Consider the following 15,111-nt stretch of genomic DNA (forward strand, 5'->3'; position numbering starts at 1 on the left):
CGCTGGATGGCACACATATGTGCCCTACAAATTGATTGCCCTCGACGGTGGAAGTAGAGACGGAGAACGATATTGGTTTTCTCGACTTTCTTGCAAACACCGTAACTTTCAATTTTTACGGTTTAACAGCAATCTTTACCTTCGAGATCACTTTAACCTTCGAAGATGCGAGTGCGGTTGCTCCGCGTGCTTTCGTCACGTGGAGATGTAACGTAATGGCGTGTGAGTCAGGTGTAAAGCATCAGCGGATGAGAGAAAGGTATCGATTTTATGATCCGGATACACAACTCGAGGCGATGGGAGAACGCGGAGATTAAACGGAACACTCTTGGCATTCTTTCAGACAAGTAGAATGTCAAACCTGTGAAAAACGATTTTCGAACGGGATTATGTACAGCGATGTGAAACTGAACACCGAGGCGCAAAGCTGATACGAAAAAGAACGGACACGCTATAGATACGCGATACCGAAATCGGAGCACGTAAAGAAAGGCTCGTGCCTGAAAAATACTCACCTTGAATACGGACGCGTTGAAAAGATTGAATGTTCCAACTGAAATTGGCGAAATTGTATAATAAGCGTTAATTTGACTGTATCGATACGTCAAGGTGGGTCAGCAATTATAACGTCATACTTACGTTCAACTGAAAGGCAATTTTGATTAAAATTAAAATTAACGCTCATTAGGAACAATTTCTTTGATACTGGTGAGACATTGAAAATACGACAAAGTGCTCAATGTCCAACAAGTGCGGGATGAAAGGCATTAAGGGAGCTTTCCAGTGTGAAATTTTCAAAAAATCGATTTTTTTTTTTTTGCTTTATCGAATAGTATACACTCTTCCGAATATTCCCTGAAATTTTCATGCCGAAATTCAGATTATTTCGGTTACTGTACAGCATTTTTTGGAAGAAGGCAACGGAGCGCTACAGCTGCCGCGTCGGCCGTCTGCCCGTGCGACTGTTATTTCTATTGTCTCGTTCCTACCTGTACGTACATGAACTTGGCTCGCCAATTGTCGAAAATGTGAATTCGGACTATTGCATAATTTGCCGTTAATTAGTCGTAAATTAGTCGCGCAATTTATTTTTTTGTCGCACTCAATTTTGAAAAAAAAAAAACGGATGGCGTGCTAACTTTTCAAAAACTTAGCGCGCCATCCACCAAAATAACGCACAGCGAGCATCATTCGTAATTCTGACTTGGTTGATAATTTGCCAGAAATAAGCCGCAAATTAGTCGTCGAACTTTTGTTTTTGTCGCACTCAATTTTCAAAAACAAAAGCGGATGGCGTTCTGATTTTTCAAGAATTTAGCCCGCCAACTACCAAAATAACGCACAGCGAGCACCATGAGTGATTCTGATTAGGTTGATAATTTGCCGCAAATAAGCCGCAAATTAGTCGTCGAATTTTTGTTTTTGTCGCACTCAATTTTCAAATACAAAACCGGATGTCTTTAGAATTTAGCACGCCATCCGCTTTTTTTTTTTTAATTGGGTGCGACAAAATAATAAGGCGTGACTAATTTCCGGCTAATTGACGGCAAATTATGCAATAGTCCGATTTCATATTTTCGATAATTAGCGAGCCAAGTTCATGTACGTCCTACCTGCTCGTCGTATATAAAAGGGGAAACGAAGCAAGAAAAAGGTTAGTTCAACTAAAAAAGGCCAAAAATCAAATCGAAGACAAGGCAATGGAGAGTGAACCGAAAAAAAAAGGATCTCGTTCGAGTTCTCCGAAAACTAAAAAAAATCAAACAAAAAACACTGCTGTTGAACCGAAAAGAGCGCAATTGACGTTAAAATTATTGACAAATCTCTCGGAATATTATGGCTTGGCAGTTCGTCGAAATTCCAATTCCGTGGAAAATATGAGGAAAGCCATATGGGCTACATTTCATCACAAAAGCTCAACTGATGAAAATCCTCAGCATGAGTATTGCCCTCCGGGAGAAGATTCGTGGTGCGAATGGCGCAAGGCCGAGGCCACAGGAGAGGAGTACACCCATCCACCAGCACTCGACGAAGACGTACAACAAGTTTTAAAACCGATTTACGATGATCTAACAACGGAGGATCTCTTAGAACGATGTACGGGCGCGAACACTCAAAATAATAACGAGAGCTTCAATCACTGTGTGTGGCAACTAGCCCCAAAGCACGTATTCTGCGGCAAGCAGATAGTAGAAATCGCTACGCAGTGTGCTGTGTGCACCTTCAATGAAGGTTACGACCCAATTTTAAAAATTTTGGAGACGATGGGATGCACGATAGGGCCGAGCGCCGCAGATTTCGCCGCTAAATACAAGAATGCGCGCATCACCCAAGCAAACCGCCGGGCGTCCCTGGATAGCAAAGAGGCGAGGACAGCTCGTCGGATTGAACAATCCATTGAGCACGATCTTTTCGAAGAAGCAGAAGGGATATTGTACGGACCTGGCATCGCTGATTGACCGTAAGTAAACGATTTACCTAAAATTTCCTCACTTGAAACTTTGAACGCGTTTTTCTCGAAACAGCATTTTTCAAAACGGTGGCCAACTTGGAGGGCAGAGTTTTAAAGCTATCGAGTTGAATTTTTTACACAATATTCTTAACGTCATTGTTTATCGTGCTATGGAAGCTTTTTTTTTTTTTTTGACATCTTCCTATTTTTTTGTAAAAAAAACTGCCAAAAAAAAATGCTAAAATCGATACTTTTTGTTCAAACCGGCGCCATTTTTGCAAAAAAAAAAAAAAAGAAAAAAGCTTCCATAGCACGAAAGCCAATTATATACCGATCAATAATCTTTTTGTGTTTTTTGTCTCAGATCAAAATTGTGACCCCCAATGTGGCCACCACATCCAAGTGCATTTTCTGCAACAATTGTTTCATCATTTTTATAGATACTAATTAATAAATAAATCGATCTTTAAAAAATTGTTTTGTATTCTTCAATACCCAATTAATATACAAAAAAAAAACCAGACCGATTAGATTATTTTTTCTTTAAAAAAAAAAATCGCGAAAAACAGCGATTTTTCGGGCTGTCACACTGGAAAGCCCCCTTAACCATCGGAGGTTATTTCAGTTCTCGAATGCTTTTGATCACCACCAATCCTGGCACAAATTTCGCTCTCAAAGAATAAATAGCAAAAATTCGACATTTTCAATCTGTGCAAATGAATCAGTTTACGTTTTCACAGTGTTAAAATTGACAAATTTCTATCAAACTTACGGCCCAACATGCTTCAATAAACTAGCGCCATAATTGATGTAGAAAATGTAAAGTAATCAATTGATCATAAGTCTTTTGAGAGACAAAAAATGCAACCATTAGGTAAGCTATTGTCGGCAAGTGAACAAATAGCGTCATTTTCGCACAGTTACAACAGCGCAGGTGGATATTTGTTGTTATTTTTAGCACCTGCGTTGATTTTCTATCGTGCATGGCAGCAGAGGGGTAGCACGTTCCATAAATTCATCACATTTAAGGAAGGACTTTTAACTACCGGTCGTTAGACTTGACTATTTGTTGGCAAGATTGGCAAGAGAAAGAGAGAGAGAGAGAGAGAGAGAGAATAAAAGGGGGATTGGGAGAGGAGCACCCCTGAGCAGAATTTCCTCTGATAAACGAGAATTTACGGGTAAAAGTATTCGGGAATTTCCTGACATCATATATAGGCTGTGAATATAGGTGGTCACAGCAGGCGTGGCGAACGTTATATCGGAAAATTGCATAAATCGACGCTGTTGTTTTACCTTCGGCATCCCCCATATACTGCACATTTTAAAGAACTTTTTACCGCTGACGGAGAGACTGTGGTAGATTGAATACATTCGATTAGGCATAGTTTCAGCTTCGTAAGAGGTAATTTCGCACGGACGTGCACCCAGATTGTTGTAAATTTTTTACCCCTACATTTATAGATGTTGGAAAAACTCGAGTTTCAATGTTCTCAAATTTACGTAGATTTCAGTTGAAAAGATACTACATCGAAGATAAATAAGCTACCACCGAATGCATCACTCTCTCCACACACACTGGTATTATCGATTTCCGCGGCAACCCAACGGCAATTTGTTTTCCCGAGAATTGGACGGGGCGCAGCGTTATAGCTCGTCAATACGATAGGTCCTCTTTAATTTCGGATCAGTAGGGGGGCGTTTGTTCTCCTTCCATATGAACGAGAAACCTTGGAGTTCGATACGCTGCGCTATGAGGTTCTATTCGTGAACACTATGCGTAGAACGCACTGCTCTCATGTGCGGAAATAGACGCAAAGCCAACTCGAACACTCGGTCAGTAATAACGTAAGAGAAGTAGATGCCCCAAAATCCATAAGCTTGAAGGAAATATTTGTCAAGCTCGAAACGGTATTGCGTTTTCGTCAGAAGAACAGCTTCGCCTTCAATACGTGTGACGTACTTTACACGTGCCGAGAAAATGCGTGAAGAAGAAAGGAATCATCGTATTATCATGAAATATACGAGTACCGTTCAACAGTGCCTGGTACAATACCTACGCCACATTGGATGTAATTTCCGACACGTAACAGTACAGGGTACAAAACCGTGCATTGATTATGCCGCCCTATCTATGATGGCATATAACAACATATCATGTACGACGATGATCGACCCTTATCGCCGTTTGCGCAGGGCCGTCGTTCGGCCAAGGACGCCTTGTTCTTATTTGTAATCCGAGTTGCAGCTTGCGGAAGCGGAGCCAATACACTCGCCATATGGTATCACGGTTTGGATTTCCGATTTCAACAATTTGGTGTATTATAAAATCGCCCCCGCCACGCCGCGCCTCTGATTTTCACACCTATAGGCGAACCTTACGCGCCTCTGTGTAAGTGTAAGAGAGCGATTGGACAAACTTCGAAGATAGGCGGTGAAACACATCCTCCCCCACCCTTCAGCTCTGCAGAACTGATATAGAAGCCAATTCAATTTCCCGCATGCGGAAGGATCCTAGCGAAACTCACAGGGAAAGATCGCTATCCCGCAGGGATGGTTAAGGAGTGTACACGCTGTACGTATCTTTAGGAAGTTAGTTTGTCGATCGTTTCGAAGTATTTCACGACGGGGCGCGACCGCGAGAGGGAGAAACTTCAAACGGACCAAAACAATGTTCGTCGTGGCAAAACGCTTCGAGAGTACCCGATGAATTCACCGGTCTTACAAATGATTACTTTATTTAACACTTGGGTGATTGGGCCGAAGCGGTGAAATCCGGTCGATCATTCGAATTTCGATCCGACCCGCAGACCAGTTGGAAAATCAGAGATCTGGTTACGGTCGGTACGCGTCGAGCACGGGGAACGTTGTTCGTTATTTTAATGGACTTGATTCGAATTGATGCTACCGCGGGTAATCAATCAATCAGCCAATCAATCAGTCGATCAATTAATTAAGGAGAAACTTATACGTTCGTATATGTATATGTATACAACGGTAATAGCTCAACGCGTGCTCTGTGCCTTGAATTTCCTCACGTGATGACGAACGTGCAGCGACTGAACGACGAATGGACCGAGATGGGCGAACCCGCGAGTTTTCATATATTTCATACCAAAAATCATCCCCATTGTGTTTGGCAATTCAGTTTTCGCTCGATTTACACCACTGGAAAAACCGTGGAATAGATAAGCCGCCGACAATCATCACGGTGAGTAAATTTTCTATTCTACCTACGATATGACCGAAGGTATACGGTGTTATCTTTTTCCCACGCTCGATTACTCCGGATGCAAAATTTCTCAACCGAAAGAGTTAGCACGGTCGCATCGAACGTCAACCTAACGAGCAGTGATCAGTCAACCGCGTGATTTATGATTCCAATAAAACAGGTTGCGATTGCGAAAGCTCATCCTTCGGGTGCAAGTTGGCTATACGTAATAGATCGGCAGAATGAAAAATCTCTCGTCAGTATCTCGATTGACCTTTAATTTAGAATTGAGTGATTACCCTGGCGAAATGATTTTATCGCAATTCTCACCGCACGTGGAAAAGCGTGGGCGTTTTTTTTTTGCGGAACGAGAGTGAATTAATGTAGAGGATTCTCGTCCGCGATTGCTTTAGTCGACTGGGTGGTTTGCCCTGACGCACTTCATCTGTGGTACTCCTATTACAGTGTTGTTGGACGGTGGATAGGATTAAGTGGCTGGTTTCTGGCTCCAGACAGTTGAGACGAGAGGGCGGAATTGGCAGGGTGCGTACCTAATGCAAAACAGTGCTTCGTGTCGTGATAAGTGGCACTTGGTTTTTCGAATATTACATAGAGAATTTCCGCGACGCAAGGTTAAAAAGTTTTTAGCTTTCTAATTAATAGCTTTTGTGAAGGCCAGGCTAAATTGCTAACAAATTAACCGCAATCAACGCTCAAATTATGCGAGTCCCTCGCTTTTGTACCGTGGAGCCACACTTGACTGTTTGATGGCTTTTCAGTTGAACGACGGTATATTGTGGAAAGAATAACATTTCAAGATCTTGAGAGATTCCACTGCAAATATATACATCCACCTACCCACGTTCATCTGCAGTGCTGCGCAGCAGCGGTGGAAAAGGGACCCTGTGAAACAGTATCCCCTCAAGGAAACCGAGCAGTATTCCAGACAATTCTAAATCGAGGGAGTAATTTCGCCAAGGAGATAAAAAAACGGCGCAATGCTGATTCGAGCAGCTGTTTCTTATTAATAATTACAATGTTACAGAAACCTCTGCAGATCCGTTGAAAATCTAATTATCACTTTGTCAAACGATATGCGCATGTAAATTTTGACTCGAACACAACGTTTCAATCGATTTTTTTTTCTTTCACAATTCACGCGACGACGAAATAAGTCTCCCTTGGCCTTTTGAGACTGGGAAACCCATACGAACTTCTTGGATGCCCCGTTCCAAAAGGGGGATCAAGTAAAGAAAAACTTAAATTCGGAAACTTAACTCTCCAATGAGTGTATCCGCGTCTCCACCGCGTTCTGACTACCAGGGAACTCTAGTACCACCGGTAAGACAAGTTCGGCGAACAGCTAAACCTTCGGTTGAATTAGGGCTTTCACCGTCGGCCAACTTTTAAGCGTAACGCTATATGCTTGTAATAATCAGCCAGATCAGTCTATAATTACTTACAGACTTCGCCTAAATCACGACGGATAACTGCCATGCTTTGACGGATCAATATCACACGCATAGTTAAACGAGGAACCATTTGTTCTACCACAGCTGATTGTAAGTTTTACTTTGATCTGGACTCATATTGAACTGGGCATGGGTACCGAAAAATTGTCGAGATAATTTTCAGGATCTTAACTCAACGGAATAGGCAAGAGTATTTTTGGTGCGACAAGGCAGAATAGTTTCGCTTACTGTGCTGTTTCGTTGCAGTCTGTACATTGGATACTGTAAAAGAGCAACGTAACTCTGGGGAACACCGTGAACAGCTACGCGTGATAAGCTGATACAGTTTCGAAGTAGCCACGTAAGACAAACGACCGGGCGGTCATTCATTATCCCGCGATCGTTCGTATCGATTTTGTACCAAGGCGCTGGTGCAGATGGAGTTTACTCTACATCTGCACGCGCATAGAGTTTCAGTATGCAAAGCTTTTCCCATAATCCGATAGTTCCCGTAAATGAAATTTCCCGTCACTGCATGGAAAATTGAACGAAAGCTTAGCTAAGGCAAAGCGAAACATCGCATTATGATAGAAAGGTTTCACCCTTGTAGGTAAAATAAGCGTGCGGGTTTTTCCACCTCAGCTCCTCTATTCATTACAAACGAATTGAATTACACAAGTTGCGGGTTGTTTGTTTGTTCGGCAGATGAATTTTGCAAAATTAAATGCTCCCAAAGTCACGTGAAACTCTGGAATAAATCACCTGCGGTATCGCGAATATTATATACTTTGACCTTATCGTAACGTTAAAAAGTACCAAGGTAGGGTTTTGAGTTCACAAACTCGTATTACTGTCACCGTACGATATACTGACGTATATTACCCACAACAAAACGCTCGGCTATATGAGCCAGAGCTACAGCAACGCAAAACTCTTGTTCAACGTATCAGAGCCGATTGCTTAGTCAAAATATAGCCGAATAAATTGAGGAAAATATGAAAATTTATGATCAAGGTCGGAATGCGTTTTACTGCAAAGGACGCGCACCCGAGATACGAGTCTCTGGACTTCATGACACTGTCTAGTCGGAACCTCTGCTAACAGCTGACGTCATGATCTTCCACGACGCAAACTTTAAGGGCAACCCTAAGTACCGACAGTTTTTTTTTAAAGAGTTTTTAGAAGCATTGAACAGCAGGAGATCGCGAACGAGAACTAGCCTACGCGATCCATCAGGGTGATGAAGGTCAAGTTGTCGGAGACAGACCTGATCGCTTGAGAGTTGAGGACGGTAAACCAGACCCTTATCGTTCGATCGGGTATGTGAAATTTACCAAAAGTGGCCTCGGGCCACTTAGGAACGAGAAATAAGTAAATTCGGTAGCGGAGCAAACATCCGCACACAAGCGAAATTATTTAAAGACTTCTAAAGAATTTGGAATACCTTTCGCCAAATACCTTCCACAAATTGATGAAAATATCCGAAACGTATTATCATGGAGTGCTGTAGGACAATAAAATTCCAAGTATCTTAACACGCATACTCTGAGGCAGTATTATCTCAGGCTTGATGAATCGCAGGTTTTCAGATGCCTCGTCGATACTTGTGTAATACCTGAACCAACAAGTTTTTGTCATGTTGTCATTTTCGTGTTGTAAAGAAATCCAGTACGTGCTCTTATTGTACGTCCCAGGGAGGATGAAAAAAAAACATGATTGACCAAAGTGATTGCTTGGTCACGTAACGTCCCTGTTCGGCTTGCTTCTTTTTTTGTTGCCGTGTATGTATTTATTGGACAGAAAATCTTGGTTGAAAGAAAGAGAATCATCAAATCGATATGGAACCAGAAAAGTAATATACTATAATACTTATACGAACTTCACTAAAAGAATCGTTGCGACTAAGTCGCTTAAGCGTCGCAAAAATTTATAACTTTCCTTAGCGCCAACGCCAACTTCAATATACTCCCTTTTTCATGTATAAAATGTACAACATGAATCGTTTGCACGATTATGACACTGTAGTGAAAATCTCGTCTCGAGTGTCACAAGACTTTTGAAAACATGTAGGCTCACTGGGAACGAAAAGAGTGGTAATTTTACGCGGTGGGATTACGTTTTCATGCGTGGAAATTGAAACCAAGCATATGGAAGTAAAACGTTCACCTTACAGCCTTTACTGCCTGGTACACCAGGCTATGGTTTGAACGCTCGTCTGAAACTGGCATCAAGTAGGCCTGCGCGTTGTTAATAAGACTAATAGCAGGGCCATCGAAACGGGCGAGGGTAAACTGCAGCAATTAGGGAAGAGTAGGATAGAGCAGGCGTATATTGGACACTTTGATCGCCCGAGATGGAAGTTCTGGCGCCATGGGTGCTACCTACGCCACATTCGAATAAGCGATGTCATCAATCGCAATTTGCGCCTGTATCAAAATTCGAAGTTTTGAACACATGCAGAAAAATCTTTGCACCTGGCTGGCAGACGTCAACTAGTCAATATTTACAGTAACAAGATTTCTCAGTTATGAATTTGCTTTTCTGTTTCTGTAACTTGCGACTACATTTACCCACGCATCCTAAATGGAAGAGACATATTGCCGTCGCTATCAGAACTTAGCCACACTTGCCTCAGCGGCAGGTGTTCACACGGCAAGTTCGGTGCAAAAGTAGCCAGATCAGATACTCTCAAAGGTTACCATAATTTAGCGAGTTAAATCAACGGAAAGGGTTCGGTGACTTGGAAAAGAGAGCTAAGCAAACATTGACGAAATGTTCTATTTTCACCGATATTCGTGTATAAAATAAACGTCCGCACGTTTAGATGGCAGGATGCCTGAAAGGTCGCATTCTCAAAACATTAAGACATCGAATTGGGTCGGTACACAGTGGAGATCGCCTTGACCTACACGGACTTTATGTTCGCCCAGGGCTATCAGCCCCATTAAACACGGACGTCTTCCGATATTTTATATAAACAAGACAGGCACACGCAGGCGCAAATATATTTGCAGACGTATACGCGAGTGTGTGTGTATACATATCATCTATAAAGAAAGAGGCTCGTCACGCAACGTCAGAGTGAAATTTTATAAAAGAAAGGGCTGGTAGGTTTTCTTTTTCTCTCAGCGCCCTGGCCCTAACAAAAAGATATTGCCAGCCGACCTGAAATCGACTTAATGTCAAGACATGAATCTCGGCGGACGTCGTAAAGTCGCGGATATTAGACGAACAAAGGGTGCTCGCGGGCGCGAATATAATTGAACGTAGGTACAAGCCTGCAAGAGATGAAAGAGTGACCTCTCTGTGTTCCTAAGTGCTTTTCTAACTCCCTGCCGCGGGACGGTGAGAAAAAAAAAATTGTTTAATCATGATGTAAGGAAATAGATTTAATGAGAAACGGTTTCGACATATTTCGAAGCCCTGTTTTAAAGTTGAAATCAGAATCCTCGATTTCATTTCATACTCTGCACACTCTACGTCACTCTACACAAACCTACGTAATATACGCATAGGGGGTTGATTCAAAGGGATAGGAGATTATGATTTTTTTTTAAACTGAAAAAACCCGGCCCCCAGGCAAACTCGACTTGACTTGAGTTTCTGTACGTCTGGAGAATGTTCTGTAAAATTTTCAACTTCCAAGTCGCATGCCGTCATGAGTTTCATAGGACTAGACGAAAATAGGCGTTGACTCTAACCGTACCCGTTTTACAATTGGAAAAAAATGTGTCAACTATCATCATAATATCTCAGACAACAATTATCAATATAGCGGCGCATATAAAGAAAAAAATGCATAGGTTGGTGTGTTTTGAACTTTGTGTGAGTGTCAGTGGTTCTCAATCCCAAGTCGCGCACAGCCGCAACGTCCGCGTCCGGCCGCCAATTTCAGCGACACGCATGACGGTAACGCGTCTAGACGCATCCAGCCAAATGCCTGAATAGATTTTTATCTCTCAGATGATTTCGTTACTTCAAATGCGCTAATTAACAGCCTTCGCTCTGTTCTCGCGGCATGAAATTTTACGTTCATGTGAAAAAGAAATGATAATGAAATCTGTCCTTCCTCTCCTTCGATAATTTTATTTGACGACGAAAAATCTACAGGATTCAGCCTACACAAGTTTCCATCGCTGGGCGAATGCCGATTAAACAGAAGTGGGCAATAGTAATAACGGTTTGAGCCGTTACATATGCTTGTGAACTACTAGCAGAGTTTCTAGTTGCCCCATATTGAGGGAGGAACGCGCGTTGTCACGCTTTGTCTATAACCTCTAGGAGATAGAAGCGTATAGTCAAAAGATGCGATACGTGGTTACCTAGGTTGATGCGCACCACGACCGCAAGGAAATAGCGCGGTTTCTCCTTGGTAGTACCGGCTTGAAACGCGACAGCATATTCTGGGAGTATGACGGGTTGATAGATTCTAGGTTGAGTTAAATTCTCTGCCAGCGTGTCGGGCTACGGCGGTAAAACTTCACCTCTCGAGAAACATGTGCGTACGTTATAAATGGGATTACGACATGATGGCGATGATGCCAGAGACGAAGGACATCGTAAAGGTTACTACGGTGTTAAACTGCCGAAGGTTGGTAATTCGGTTGGCCTATAACACATCGACCCGCCTTGTACCAAAACAAAAAATAGACGGGTTTGAAACAAGATATACACGGTATGCTCCGGTGATCGTATTTCATTTCGAGGGTTTGCAGTTACGTACAAGACATTGCTGGCAAAAAATCGAGGTGAGTTCGTTCCGACGGTAAACTCGAGGTGGTATTGCCGGATTTTTTAAAAGATATTTTCCGAGGCGTCGCCTCTGCATCCCCGAAACCTGCATTACGCGAAAAAGCCAAGTATGCGGACGTAAGCCGACACTATACCCGCGGCTTATACCAACGGTATCACGGTAGATTTAGCGAGGTACTTTGCTTTCTGCCACTGACGCAGCATTTTTTACCTCTGCGTACCTATACGCTAACTTTATGCGGTGGCCGTTCGAGAGAATTGCTAAAGTGAAGAAGTTGCGCGGGATGCTTAGACTAGGTCACGTGAATAGCAGTTCTCCAGGCAACGACAAAGTAGCTTCCTGACCTAATTAAGTACCGTTACGTCCTAATGAGCCATCACTGCATGGGTTGATGTTGGAGAATTTCACCCCCTATAAGGTGACAGTAATATAGATGAGCAATTTCGAAAATTTCTACGAGCCAATCCGCTCGGGGCGTCACCACGTTTGAACATATATGTGTGGGAGATTCCACGTCAAATCGAACGAAAAAACGAGATTTTTTCCCTGATCACTTTTGATGTTTTCCCCCTTTTACTCACTTCAAGTTCGTATTGAAAGCATCAGATCTGAATTTTTTCAGATTTTCCTGACGAAGCACTTTCTTACCACAGCTAGTCGAAAAATCAGCTTTTGACGATTTCTCATTTTTTCAAGACAACATAGCTCGAAATTCAGACGACATACGGGAAAAATTCCTATACAAAAGTTTCGCATCTTTGTATGAAATTCCCAATAATAATTTTGGGCCATTTTTCGTTCCCCATTAAAGTACAGTTTTGATGAAAAATTTTCGATAATTTTCTGTAACAAAATTGTGCCCGAATCGAATGGTCTGAAATTTTCACACAGCATATCTTTGTCAGTACCAAAGATTGTTTACATGTTTCGTAGTAGGCGGAAAAGTAGTTCAAAAGTTACACGTAATAGTTTGCATGGAACTGTGAAATTTCTCACCCGTACGTACTGTAATGTGGCGGTACGAATGGTAAAAGTTATACGGTATATATAGTCGGTATTACGACACGCAACACATCGTGGAATTCTTACCTTGGATGAATATGCTTCAAAAATCTTGTCCGGCAGTACGAAACCCACATATCATGTCAGGAATTGTAATAAACGATCGACTGAAGTAAACTCCGCAAGAAAAAGTCGTCAACTGTTATAAACAACACGCGTAACAATTGAAGATCGCACTCGAGTGCGCAGTAGCGCCACGCGCAGGGTGAGGAAATTGCTTACCGCGCCGCGAAGTTTAAACCGAATAGGTAAAATTTCGTAAGTACTGTTGGTTAACACGGTTATGATCTTTTATCACTAACTTTTTGAGAAATAATCACGTTCTATAATGGTGTAAGGTCCCATGTGGGGCCACACGACCTTACACCGTTACGTACGATATTATTTTTTTTAGAAAATAAAAAATTTTAAACATTCTTACCAAAATTGAGAAAATTCTCATAAAATACTGTTATCAACCATATATAAATTTATTGGTTTCCTGATAATTAATGTCAAGGGCAAGAGTCCAACAAGTGCAATATTTCTACTTCGTCTTAGGTGTCAGAATATCTGTTTACAGCGCCGGGTGCATTATACGATTTTTACGAGTAATTTGATCCTGCATTTGCACAGTTAAACATGAAGCTTGACTTTAGGAATCTAACAGTAGTTATGATAAAATTTAAGAACATGAAAAGACATAAAATTGTAACGATTGAATATCAGTTGAATTTTTTCGATAAAATAGACAAATCTCGTTATTATTTCCATGAGGATAGAAAACAATGATTGTTATACGAAAGCACCCGATGTTGTGATATGTATTCAATCGGTAAAATAAGATCGCCGCATAATCCTCACGATTGTAGGAAGAAGAAGTTGCAAAGAATATTCCAACAATGAAAGGTATACCCTTATTATACCTACACGACGCCACGGAAATTCATGCCGAAAGTTGATCGGATCGAAACTCTGCGGAATGTTATATTTGTGTCGGAATACACGAGAGCCGAGAGCGCAGATGCGGAAGTCAGGATGGAGAATAATGCCTACCGCTGGGGGTGGTTGGCCCACGACGAGTTGACCCCACGCGGGTTGAGCGACCTCCGCAGGACAACATGCATTATCGATTCGGCGCACACGTGGTTCCGCCGCTGCACCGTTCGCTACGTTATTCGGTGCGCATCCCCCGCCGGAAATGGCCTGGAATAGCACGTGCTCCTAGAGCAAGGAAGGATTGCCTTTCGCCCATACTAAATCGCGAGGAAAGCTTCGAACTGGATAACAGCGAATATCGAGGAGCTTTCCGCGTATAATCAGGGAAGGGTTGACGTTCTGTCGCGGAAGGGTTCTGCGGGATCTTTATCCGAGCTGATGGAAGCTCAACCGAAGCCCTCGGACGAATGCGGCAGAACTTGATCCAATCGAAGATCGAAGTCTATAACGCCCCGCACAAACTCTGCTTCCCACTTCACCCCCTACCAAACGTACGTTCCAAGGATCTTTTCCGCGGCGTCGTGTTCGAGGCGAAAATTTGTCTGCATAAATCATTGTTTATCTTTAAATGCATACTGCGAATATCAGGAAGACGTCGGTCCGCTTCGCGGCGGCTCGTCAATAATGATCAAGCGAACGTTGCTAACGGGCGAAAATTTCTCAACAGTGGTATAACATAACTCTTACCATTCATCCTAATCGCATGGATCTTCTTTTACACCCCATACATTTATTATGATTGTACCGTCACTTATTATTTCCAATTATAATTATCGTCTGATATTATTATCGCTGAATCCGTCAGTCCTTTCCATTCGCCTCAATGTAATACCTACACTCCAAACATTCATCATGGTTATAAACGGAGTTGAAAACTCTTACCCGCTTTAAAAGTGAAGTATACGCCATACCTACGAACAATTATCGCTAACAAGCCTGGGAATATGTTCTACACGGAGACTGTGTTGTTTATAAAACTTTTAAACTGCATGAACTTCGTGCACACGTAGACAGAAGCATACGGTAGAACGTTGAATATGGATGTGGAAAGGTTTACATGATATACTACAATAGGGGATGTTGAGTGGTGGCAGCAACCGCTACAGCCAGTCCAGCAGCTTTTCCATGTTCGTCGATGTCATTCGTGTTCCGGAGGTTGGTTTGCCCGGTGGTGAAATCGGGTCACGGGTCTGCTTCACTATAC

The 15,111-nt window shown here is 42.3% G+C and overlaps 1 protein-coding gene across 1 annotated transcript in view; it reads right to left on the minus strand.

The window, feature by feature from the left end:
* Positions 1 to 12,359, minus strand: part of LOC124177141 — a 96,339-nt gene extending 83,980 nt beyond the window's left edge. The window contains exon 1 of the mRNA XM_046559188.1: positions 12,349 to 12,359. The gene's annotated coding sequence lies outside the window, so the exon portion shown is untranslated. The remainder of the gene's footprint in view (positions 1 to 12,348) is intronic.
* Between the last annotated feature and the right edge of the window lie 2,752 nt (positions 12,360 to 15,111).

This window comes from Neodiprion fabricii, chromosome 3, assembly GCF_021155785.1.
Source record: "Neodiprion fabricii isolate iyNeoFabr1 chromosome 3, iyNeoFabr1.1, whole genome shotgun sequence".
Lineage (NCBI taxonomy): Eukaryota > Metazoa > Arthropoda > Insecta > Hymenoptera > Diprionidae > Neodiprion > Neodiprion fabricii.